The following is a 12696-nucleotide window of genomic DNA, read 5'->3' on the forward strand; positions in this document are numbered from 1 at the left end:
TTCGCACGCATTCATACGCATTCACGCAACTGCAACAGAAAAGAACATTTTCAGAGATTAATAACAAGAAAGAGAGGATTCCTCCCCCTTTTTCTTTTGTGAAAACAACAATAGTAAAAAAACGCAACGGCAGTAAGAATAATACGTTTGGAGCGTAGTGTGCTTTATTATAATAATAATATTAGTAATGACGATAATGCGGGTTTCTCCCACGGTTCCTCGCCGTACGAAGGACCCACATACAAAATATGAGTTAGTTTATTTTGATTGCTTAAACGGAATTAATTAATTAATTAATTATTTTACCACATAATAATAATACGTACGCAATATATACGTAAGTACTAGATCTCTTATTTAAAGTGTGTGTTCGCGTACAGAGATATCCATGTATATGTATGTGTATGTCTATATATATATATATATATATGTACATATACACACACACACGAGATATACATCGCGAGCAATATTTACTCGAGGAATGACGGTGCATCATCGTGATGCAATCTCGTGCGGCCGCACAGTTTACATGCGAACGGACAACAGCGTTCTTTCATCTCGTCGTCGTCGTCCTGTTCGGGACGACGAGTCTCGAGAGGGATGCTCCGGTCTCGTCGCTCGAGGTATTTTCAGCAGCGGCAACGAGTTGCGTCTCGGCTGAAAAATAGCCCGCTCTCTCTGTGTACCCGACGCCGTAAAATAATGTTCCGGCGACATACATATTCATGTGAATAATATTTGCATGCGTCAAGCTCGCGGTTTGACGTTTGTTCTGACGCGTGTGTCGGCGCTCGACACGTGTACAACAGCGTCAGCTGTCAAACAACAATGCGCGCTGTCACTTTCGTCGCAACCGGGAATATCGAGATCACCGATTGTGAACGCGCGAACGATCGTCAGCATCGTGCGCATCAATTGTTCGTAATCACTTTGTTATCTCCTGTTTCGCATCGCGGCAGCGTCGCAGATCCATTTCGTGAGACTCGACAAACCGAGCTGGGTAATGTATGTATGACGGATCGTCAAGAACTATCGTGGGAAATTATACGCGATCGGACAGCGTGTGCTTCGTCGCGTGACTCTAGAGATTCGTGTATTTTATACATTCTTATTAGGAGAACTTTTTATGAGACATTTTATCTCGCCGCCGCTTTGCAACTTGACGGATACATCTGTAAGCTTGTTGAATGTAATTTCGCTGAATGAAATTCTGTTTGTTACAATTACTCTTCTACGCTGAAAGCTATTTTCTTGTTATAATCCGCGTGACAAAAATGTATCATAGTTGACAAATATACATATATCTGTCATTTGTCTCCTCGTTGCATCAAACTTATTAAAATAGAATGTCGTTGCAGCACGCATTAACATACTTGTCCGGTCATCAATCTGTCAAATTTTATAAAATGGACGCTATATTAGAAGCATCAGTTTTTCTCCGATCTTTCTCTTTTCTTTCATGAACATATGTACGTGTATATCGCGAGGAGAATCAATTCCCTCAGGAACATCCCCCCGCGTCACAATAATTATGACAATTTACTGATTTATAGCAGCAGAATATATCTACATTATTAATCCTTTCGGTATACATTAAATGATTAACTTGCCCAATTTCGAGCAAGAATAATTCTATTTAAAAAAAATTTATAAATATGGTAAATATATCGAAAAGGGGCCCCAGCCCCTGACTTTGACCTTGACGTATATTGTCAAGGTCATCGCCATGAGTAATTCCCAAAAGATTTTAGCCGTCGCACGTTGCTCATTAAAAAGTTATTAACAAACAAAAAGATTTGTAAATCCCCCAAAAATTTTAACTTAATTCAACTTTTAAAACTGAAAGGTTCGAGTTAGGTTATATCTTCCGAAAGTGGAGTCTTCTTGTAAAAGGGCGGAACCTACGGCATCCACCCCATACAGCACTAAAGCTTGCAACAACATTGCTGCGATATTGCAATATTGCATATTGTAGTTTAATGTTGCAGAAATATTACAAAGACATTATTTTACAATATAACTTTAGTAATGTTACAGCAACATTCCAAAAATATTCCAAAGAAAGTATTCGATAATCGCTAGTTCATTCGTTTACCGCTATGCGGCGCATATTGCGCTATCTATTCCGCATTTAATTTTTAGTCACGATGATTACATAAAGTTTACAAAGAGCGACTAATAAGACGAAAGATATAATAACTATTTTTATTAGCTTAAATTGTATGATATAACCCCAACACAGGGGACTCAGACATTGGACTAAGAATTCTTTTAATAGTTTCCATTCTTATATAAAATCAAAAATTTGATAATAATTTTTTAACATGCAAAAGATACTTCAGATTTTAATAAATAAATTTTGAGATTATATGAAGACAAGAGAGATGTGAAAAAACTAGTATGCGTAAATCCACTACAATCTTTTTGCATATCTGAATATTTCGGATACAAAGAGATTGTGAATTTACAAAATTGCAAATTGAGTTTTTTCTTATTTCTCTTAGATATTCTTTGTCACTGAAGGAAGTCGAATGTGTACCGAAAAATTTGCAATTTATAATTTTGTTATTATTATAATACAGAAAATCTATATACATACTAAATCCTGATTCTTATATGCTTAATTTCTTATTATTTTTTTCATATGTTAAAGATATTATACATAAATATACATCGATAAATATACATAAAGCATTATTGCATATATATTATATTGCTATGTTGCTGCAATATTATATTGCAATATTTCTGTAGGCGGACATTTTACTGTTGCTGCAATATCATAACAACGTTGCAGCAACATTTCGTAATGTTTCTGCAATGTTGCAATCTTGCAGAAAAATGTTGCTGCAATGTTGTTGCAATCTTGCAGTGCTGTATAGGCACGTATATACTTTACAACGCGAAGCGATGTCTATCCCATGATTCTTGTGTGTGGGCTGTGAAATATATGCAGTCTTATGTTGCAAGCATCAATCGGTCACTATCTTCAATTGTTAATAACTTTTTAATAAACAATGAGCAACGGCTAAAACCTTTTGATTGTTACTCAGGACAGTGACCTTGACAACGTATGTCAAGGTCAAGGTTATTGGGGCTGGGTCCCCTTTTCGGTATATTTACCATAAATATATATATATATATATATATATATATATATATATGTTTAAATATACACACTATTATAAGTCGCATAATAAAATGAGAAACACGCTTTATACAATATCGTCGAGCGGATGCGAAGCCGAAAGGATCAATGTACAGAAAAGTCATATCATGTTATATGTATAACGAAGAATTATATTGATATATTGTAATGTTATAATCGCCTAAAAAAAAGAAACATCTATCGAAAAATCTACATCTATATATACCCCTTCATTACGCAGCTGTTAATCGGTAATACCGTGACATACCCGCGAATATACTCGAAGTACACAGTACGTTATTAATTACAACTTCGCGGCCGCAATCGAGACCGTACGCTTCGGCAATTTCGCGCAATCAGTGGATGCGCTGATTACACCAGCAACGCTGGTAATGAAACTAATGTAGTTAACTTGGCCATCCTCGACGATCCGCGTGCGTACAACGCATATTCCTGTTACGATAAAATGAGAGAAAGACAACCTCGTCCCAGAGTTCGACTCGAATAAGCAAATATTCGAATGCGCGTAACGGCAGATTAGGGCCGAGAGTAAAACTTTTAACGATGTAGATAATGACAATAAGAGTATCGTGGTTTCCTCTTTTAATTAATTTTTTTCATCTACGCTACCATACTCGACCGAGATTTAATTTCAGATAGAATCTCGGAGCCGAGATATCGATTATATTATCATTTTCTGCAAGGTCATTTAAAAAGAGAAAATACTCTTCTGCAACTTAAGCGTATCATTATAACGCTGTGCCGAAGAGTTCAAGTAGAGTCCTTCTACACAAATGTCCTTCTTAATATTTTCGTTAGATACCTTGCTTTATCTTTCTAATTAAGTATCATTCTGAAAGTATTCGAATAGAAATTGCGAAAATGTAAACGCACAATAAGAACTTGTATTATTAATTGAGTGTTTCAACAGATAAAAATCTTTTTAATTAAAAAAAGATTCCGTTCTGTGGAATGCCGGTTTGCACAAATAAAAATTAAAGAGATATACAGGGTGTAACAGAGCGCCCGTATCAGCAGTTTTTTGAGGAAATAACGAATTTTCCTGAAAAATGTTTCATGCAAAAGTTGTAGAGCTCCAAGTGGCGCATTATATAATGATATTAGTATGACCTTGAATAACACCGTCAAGGTCATATAAAAATCACTTTGATTTTTTTTAAAGAAACCCCCTAATTTTCATTACATATTCTTGTAGCTTACCGAAATATTTAATTTTTTACATCAAAATATGTCAGATTAAAATATAGAGTAACTCGAAAAGTACTTAATGACAAAATATTTTATTATAGCGTTTTGGAAAGCTCTCGAGGTAAGCTACAAGAATATGTAATGAAAAATAGAGGGTTCCGTTCAAAAAATTCAAAGTTATTTTTGTATGATCTTGACGGTACTATTCAAAGTCGTACTAATATTATTATATAATGCGCCACTTGGAGCTCTATAACTTTTGCATGAAACATTTTTCACGAAAATACGTTGTTTCCTCAAAAAACTGCTGATACGAGCGCTCTGTTACACCCTGTATACGCGAAATATTTTCCGCAATATGTCTTGCAATATGCAATTAAACTTTAATCGAGCCATATAGACTATTTATTTATTTATGCAAATTTCTGTGTATATACAGTTGAAACATATGTTTTTATCTCATATCGATTCTTCGTCTTTGCACGTCATATTTTTTAGATCTATTATTGGTAAAAATCGCGCAAAATGTAATATAAAATAATGTCATATTTTCAACTTCGATGCCAACACCTTCAACATCATTATCATGCATATCATTATTTTGCGCGGCAGATTAAAAATAACGTAATGTTCATCGTTTGCACGTCGTAAGAAACGCGTGTATGGTACATATATGTCACACATTTCCTCCCTCCGTCATATCTAATAAAGTAAATGCGCGCGTATTCTTTTATCTCGCGCGATTATGTCCTTGGAAGAAAATTGATACCTTGTGTAAAGATTTATGCTCGTTGTCTTGTGTCCTGATCGCTAACGACCTTATCCGGAAAAGCAATTTTACTCGAAATGTGGGACGACCGTATGCAAAATATCGTGCTTGCAATTATCTCGCAAGGACGTTTGTAAATACAACCGAGAGCAAGAAAAAGAGAGAGAGAGAGAGAGAGAGAGAAAGTCTGATTTTTAGATAAGCAAGGTTTACGTCGAGTTAACTAGAAAGTTAGCGTGCTCTTTCGTGAAATTCCGAGCGTGTGTTTGTCGTATTGTTCACATATACGCGTCATTCCTTGACGTAATCACCCCTAAGTGGTACAACGAATTTCAAAATAATAATAGGGAAGGAAATATACCGAATTCTTTAATCATTAATTTCGAAACATAATCCAATCTTAATGTTAACTTGATGAAGGGATGTTTTTTACAAATCAATTGAATTTCTCTGTTCTTTCTCATCTGATAAAACATGAATATATCATTAATAATTATCATAGATAAGAATGTTTTTGATTAATTAGCCATGATAATTAATAAATAATTGATAATTAATAAACACGAAAAGCAAGAAATTTTAGAAGGGGAAAATTGATAGAGACCATTCATGTGTAACAAGAAATTTCGCTATTACGTGCGATTTATGTCCAGTTAGTGGTCATATCCAGTTATACACCGAGAAAAAAAAATTGTTAACTTGACTAAATTCGTCCAACTAATTACTATTTCTTTAATTGAAATATTTTAAGTCAAATACGACATATTAAATAATTAAATCTAACATGAGGTATATTTGATTTAAATAGTTAAATATTTCAATTAAAGAAATACAAAGAAATAGTAATTAGTTGGACAAATTTAGTCAAATTAACAACTTTTCTTTCTCAGTGTAGAAATATCGACTTTTATATTTATTCTTAGCGTCGGAAATAGATGTTATGTAGCCAAAGCATACCATGCGATTAATTCGCCAATACCCGAAATAATTGCAATTGTGTAAATTCACAATTTCTTTGTATCCGAAATATTCAGATATCCGGATGCAAAAAGATTGTGGTGAATTTACGCACACGAGTTTTTTCACATCTCTCTTGTCTTTATATAATCTCAAAATTTATTTATTAAAATCTGAAGTATCTTGCATATTAGAAAATTATTATCAAATTTTTGATTTTATATAAAAATGGAAACTATTAAAAGAATTCTTAGTCCAATGTCTGAGCCCCTGTATTGGGGTCATATCATACGACTTAAATTAACAAAAGTAGTTATTATATCTTTTTAATCTTACTAGCCGCTCTTTGTAAATTTTATATAATCATCATGACTAAAAATTAAATGCGGGATAGATAGCGCAACATGCGCCGCATAGTGGTAAACGAATGAACTAGCGATTATTGAATACTTTTTTTGTAACATTTTCGGAATGTTGCTGTAACATTGCTAAAGTTATATTGTAAAATAATGTCTTTGCAATATTTCTGCACCATTAAACTGCAATATGCAATATTACAATGTTGCAGCAATGTTGTTGCAAGCTTCAGTGCTGTATGAGTGTTACATAATCGGTGTTGATTATTCACGCATTATCTGTATAATTGGAAAAGTTGTTTGGTTAAGCTGTTTAAATATGTTATCGCTATGTGGTATGTAATTGGAATACAAACTTCCGAAGCGCTTTGCAATAGAATTCTTGCGTGTTCGATATGATGTAAAAATAGCAGATCGGGCAATCGATGACATTGCATGTAGATTCAAAGAGATGGTTGTACTCGTTAAAGCGCGAGTCGTAAATGAAAATATCGCGTGCGTCAATAGTTTCGATCAATGTAGTCGATGTTATTAAATAGAATTTTCAGTTTTTCATTAAAATCAGAAATATAGAATATATCTCCTGATATAGAGTCTCCAGTAGTTTCAGTTTTGTATATCTTGTTCTATATAAAATATCTTTCGCAATTTCTTTCCAAAAAAACTAGACAACATAAAACGCTTAAAACACATCTAAAAAATATTTGAATTAATCTGGACCTTTCTGCTAAAAAATAAAAAAAAAATAAAATAAAAATTGTAACGATTAATTTTTTATAAGAGATTGTCTCTTAATATTAGAATCGTAGAGTAAGATTTTTATCATAGACAGAGATAGATAAAAATTCGTTTTATGATTGTATCATTACCGTATCATGAATTAGTTAAAGTTAAGCATAAAACTTTTATTTATATTTTACATTCTAAAAATTGGAATATCGATTATTTTGATGATAAGAATTTTCGGGATCGAATCTACAGCACGTTATTAAGTCAATCTTCAGACATCTGTTACATCTATTGACAACCGGATAATTGTTCGCCTCAATTACAAGTATCCTAAAATGGAATAAGATCTCATCGTCCGAGGAGAAGCTTCGTGTCACAATGAAAGATTCTACTTAATATTTAAGATCGACATGTATGTATATATCGATCGCGATTTAAAATTTCATCTAATGTCCAAGAATGTAATTTACAACAAACTTTATCTATGCGAATCCGTTAATTATTAATTACTTCCTTAGACATACTACGTATATATAAAATCTTTTCTTTTCTTTTTTTTTTGCGGTGCAAAGTAACGCATCTCGTCATTCGCGATGCGCAAAAGCAAGATATTCGCCATCGTACGTTAACGATTTGTACGTATTTGCTTTTTGCGCGAGACAAGGATAACTTTATGGGACATGATCTGGTTCTCTAGGACCCGCCTATGAGATATCAAGTATACATACTTTCTCGTATTATATTTCCCCGATTCGATTATTAATCGGTAAGAGCAACAATCGTGTTTCTTTCCAGGATTTTTTCGTTGCTGCCTGAAATCGCTTTTAAAATCGCGAACCGGATCAGAAAAATCTCTTTGCGAAAAACTCCTTCGCAGTTCTAACCACATCGACTACGAATTCGTTAGATAATCTAAACGACTTTTACAAATATATTTTGCCATCTTACACGAGTGATCTGGTCCTAAGTGTCCTATGAGCTAAACGAGCTATATTGAAAAGGTGTTCCGGGAAAGTGACCCGCGAATTTTCGAAGCGCTTACGAATCAAGGAAATTGTAATTAACGGCAGTACATTCCCCACGAATAGTTTCAGTTATCAGATATATATATACAGGGTTGGGAAAGTTACTTTATAAAAGTAACTCGTTACCGTTACCGTTATTTTTTCTAAAAAGTAACTCGTTACCGTTACTCGTTACTAATTTTAAAAAGTAACTCGTTACCGTTACAGTTACTAAAAAGTAACGAGTCGTTACAATTTCCGTTACTTTTTTACAATACAAACTAATAAATTATTTTGCATAAGAAAAACTTTTAAAAAATTGTAAGCAAGATTTCATTCAAGGTTTATTACAAAATAAATGATTAAATTTTATCGAAATTCTTTATTAATTTTTAATAAAATTTGTTGCTCCATAGTATCATCATTTAAATGCCCTCTTTGTGGTGTTAATACAGAGCCACCGATGCTAAACATTCTTTCTACAGATGCACTGCTTGGTAGAGCTGTATTATATTTAATAAAAAGTTTTTTAAGTTTTGGATAGTCGTTTAACATTTCTATATTACAATTATTTGATTTTAAAAACCGTTGCAATTCTTCTTGTTCAGATTCATTTTGCACCGTTTTTTGCTCAAAAATGAAAAAATTATCGTGATCGTCAGATTTTCCAGCTTTTGAAGAATTTTCAGTTGATCGGATTCCCAATAAATCCTCCAAGTAATTTTCAGCACGTTTTCTTTTTTCTCCGGTTAACGAGTTTAACTTAAATTTTGGATGTAAACATGCTGCTATTATTAATTCTTTTGTTTCAAATATTGTAAGAAATCTAAAATCAAATATAGTAAATTAAGTGACATTGTTTTATTGAAATTAATACTTTTGAATCAATAGTTTAAAATAAAATAATATTTTTCAATTAAATCCTTATTTAAAATTAAATAACATATGTATTAATCAAATTAATAAGTTATCTTTTATTTAAACCTTGCTGAATAGCTTCAACTAATGAATGGCAATCTATAAGGTCAGATTTATTGAGATTTTCTAATTTTCGTTGCAAGGTACTTAGAACTGGTAGTAAATGAGAGCTCTGCTTTTCCGAAAAGATAAAGCTCTCATTGGATATCGCGCGTCGCGTCATCGCACTGGTCTGCAAGAGCCATAAGTTGATCAATCACATTCAAGCATTTTTACAACATAATAAGAATGCTAATTGGTCGATTTGCTTACGGCTTTACGGTTAAGATAAAAATTTTATCACGCACAATAGCAAGAATAATATCTTAAATAAATCAAAAAATTTGAAAAAAGTAACGATAAAAGTAACTGTTAAATTCGTTACTCGTTACCGAAAAATGTAACGAAGTTACTTTTTCCGTTACAAATAAAATTTGTAACGCCATTACCGTTACAGTTACCGAAAAAAAGTAACTGTAACGCTAACGGCGTTACAAGTAACGCGTTACTTCCCAACCCTGTATATATATATATATATATATGTATCTCGAAGAGCATCGATCGCGTGGATTCGCGTCTCAGTCTCGTTTCCTCATGATGACCATAATTAAGATCATAATTCTGTGACATACGATCCTAAAAAGATTGAGACTCGTCGACGAGCGAAATGAACGAATTTTTGCTCGAGGAAGATCTACTCTCCTCTCATAATTCTTCGCACAGAATCGACTCCATTAGCAAAGTAGATAGATATATATATATTATGTCTATAATCCAACAAAATGGAAAGATAAAGCGGAATGGAACATTCACAGAAATTGACGCGAAACGCAAGTACGTTATCAGAGATTTCTCTGTTCGTTCGAAAGTAGTTGTATTTTGAGTATTTTGTAAAATGTGAGAAATAATATTAAATATCTAAAAAATTTCATCAATGCACACCGTAATTTTTGTTAAAGAGGATCAATATCAGAGAGTGTTAAATACACGAGAAGTTTATAATAATAAAAATGGTAATAAAATTTATAGAAATATAGATATATCCAAAGATTTAGTACTTAAAGATGTAGTTGCGTCCTACTTATAATCCTTATCAGTAGCAGCAGTCTGAAAGTTAAAGTCAAATTTGCTCTCCTGTAATATTAGAGCTTTCCTCGTGCTTTGGGAAATACTCTCAACGATGGTATCCGTAACGTGAAAGTGCGATAATGCAAAGTATTGCGATGACCCACAGGATGAGTCTGACGCTATATTATGCGTCTTGTGCAGAATCGATTTGAGGCTGCTTTGTACAAATTACGGACTGTTAGCTGAAATGCTTTACTTTCATCATTGCTGGTCTGTGCATCCGGTTAACTAAGTACGCGCGTATCGATAACAGTAAGATCTCGCTAATCCTGCTTGAAACAACGATACGTTTATAGATAATTAAACTATGTATGCATATACGCGGGAAACGTCTCATTAATTAACCCGCGTTTATTAAACGGATGCGATTATCCCGCAATAATTAATTATGCATGAGGTGAGACAGAGGGAGCTTGATAAAGTATATTCCAGTGTATATGTTGAAATTATAACTAATCTCACACACACATCGGATAATTTAAAGATATACAAACAGAATTGTCATTGCTTTCGCAAAGACAATTTAAATATTTTCAATAAAAATTAGTCGCTTATGATCCATAAAATACGTTGAATGTATAACAAAAATTTAAAAATTTTACAAATGAGAAAGATTACGATGTAAATTATTTCTATCTGATGTATACAATATACAGAATGTCCCATTTTAAAAGTTCCACCCTCATAACTTTTCAGGATCAAGGTTTGAAGGAAAACGACTCGGATAAATGTTGTAGGGAACAAAGGGGGCTGTCTAATAGTAATCTTGGATTTGACATTAAAGGTCATTTTCAAGGTCATTTGAAGGTCAACTTCCGTTTTTTAAATAGAACCCCCTATTTTCATTACGTATTCTTGTAGCTTATCTCGAGAGCTTTCCAAAACACTATAATAAAGTACTTTTTGAGTTATTTTATATTTTAATCTGACACATTTTGATATAAAAAATTAAATATCTCGTAAAATATTTAGTTTTCGATAATCTTACCGTAATATTTCTATGTACAGAATAATGAGACAAATCAATAAAATAATTGTTTTTCAGAAAATTATTTACATTTTTTTTTTTTTTTTTTTTTTTTTTGGGCACTAATGGATTTGTCTCATTATTCTGTACATAAAAGTATTATCGCTAAGATGATCGAAAACTGAATATTTTACGAAATATTTTATTTTTTATATCAAAATATGTCAGATTAAAATATAAAATAACTCAAAAAGTACTTAATGAAAAAACACTATATTATAGTGTCTTGGAAAGCTCTCGAGATAAGTTACAGGAATATGTAATGAAAAATAGGGAGTTCCATTTAAAAAACGGAAGTTGACCTTCAAATGACCTTGAAAATGGCCTTTAATGTCAAATCCAAGGTCACTATTAGATAGCCCCCTTTGTTCCCTACAACTTTTATTCGAATCGTTTTCCTTCAAACGTTGATCCTGAAAAGTTATGAGGGTGAAACTTTTAAAATGGGACACCCTGTATATTGCGTTACGATAAAATTTCCGCCGCCTAATTATTAATAATGTTTATCAGCATTATCGTTTTTAGATAAAGCGGTTTGATTAAATTTGACAATAAAGCTACATCGTACTCACACCCACAAACTAGACGTATGTATGTATTTGCAAAATACTTTCCGTTAACGAGACAGCAACGGTAATCTTGCCTTAACTATTGACTTAGCCCTACCAAAAGTTAATTCTGTGCGAGCGTGTAAAGCTCGAGGCAAGAAACATGACACCGAAACACGGATATCTCCTTCACGGATAAAGTCCCGAACGTCGTGAAATCTGCCTTTTCTCTTAGGATTAGCGTTCAGTCTAACGTTACATCAGACAAATATTTAATACAGTATGCGATAAGAGAGCGACGTCAGAATAATACGGTAATTATCCTACTATTATTACGATGAAAATTCGAGTGTCCCTTTTCTGATCGACGATCAGCTGATCGGTTGCGATAGCGAGTTTTAGAAGAAAGGATTAACTACTACTGTGGATACACATTATGGATAGATACTGATAGATGTACATATGTTAAAAAATGCATATTTACTATGAATTATGATTATTTAATTTTTTATTCATTTTTGATCGATCAAAACATTGTAATAAAAATTGATAAGCGTGAAATAATCTCACCTACCCTATTTTAAATACCATCTATATCCATCAATATCCAGGAAAATGGAGTTTGTAATTAGTATATATTAGAGATTCATATATATATATATATATATATAAATTTTTTTTATAAGGTATAATCCTTACACGTGAACGTGTCTTTTATTCATTGCGTGGTCAAAAAGCTTTGACACATGCACGAAAGAAAGATATATCGTTTAAAGAATCTTCCTTCCAAGATAGGATTGATTTTTAATATCGATGCAAATTTGCGAAATTCGATTGCGCTTCGTCTACAGTGTAACTATT

General features: G+C 32.8%; 1 protein-coding gene across 2 annotated transcripts in view; it reads right to left on the bottom strand.

Annotated features, from left to right (window-relative positions):
• Positions 1-12696, bottom strand: part of Nca (neurocalcin homolog) — a 199552-nt gene that overhangs the window by 13740 nt on the left and 173116 nt on the right. The gene's annotated exons all lie outside the window — the stretch shown is intronic.

This window comes from Polyergus mexicanus, unplaced genomic scaffold, assembly GCF_030449975.1.
Source record: "Polyergus mexicanus isolate NDT 795.1 unplaced genomic scaffold, iyPolMexi1.0 SCAF_25, whole genome shotgun sequence".
NCBI lineage: Eukaryota > Metazoa > Arthropoda > Insecta > Hymenoptera > Formicidae > Polyergus > Polyergus mexicanus.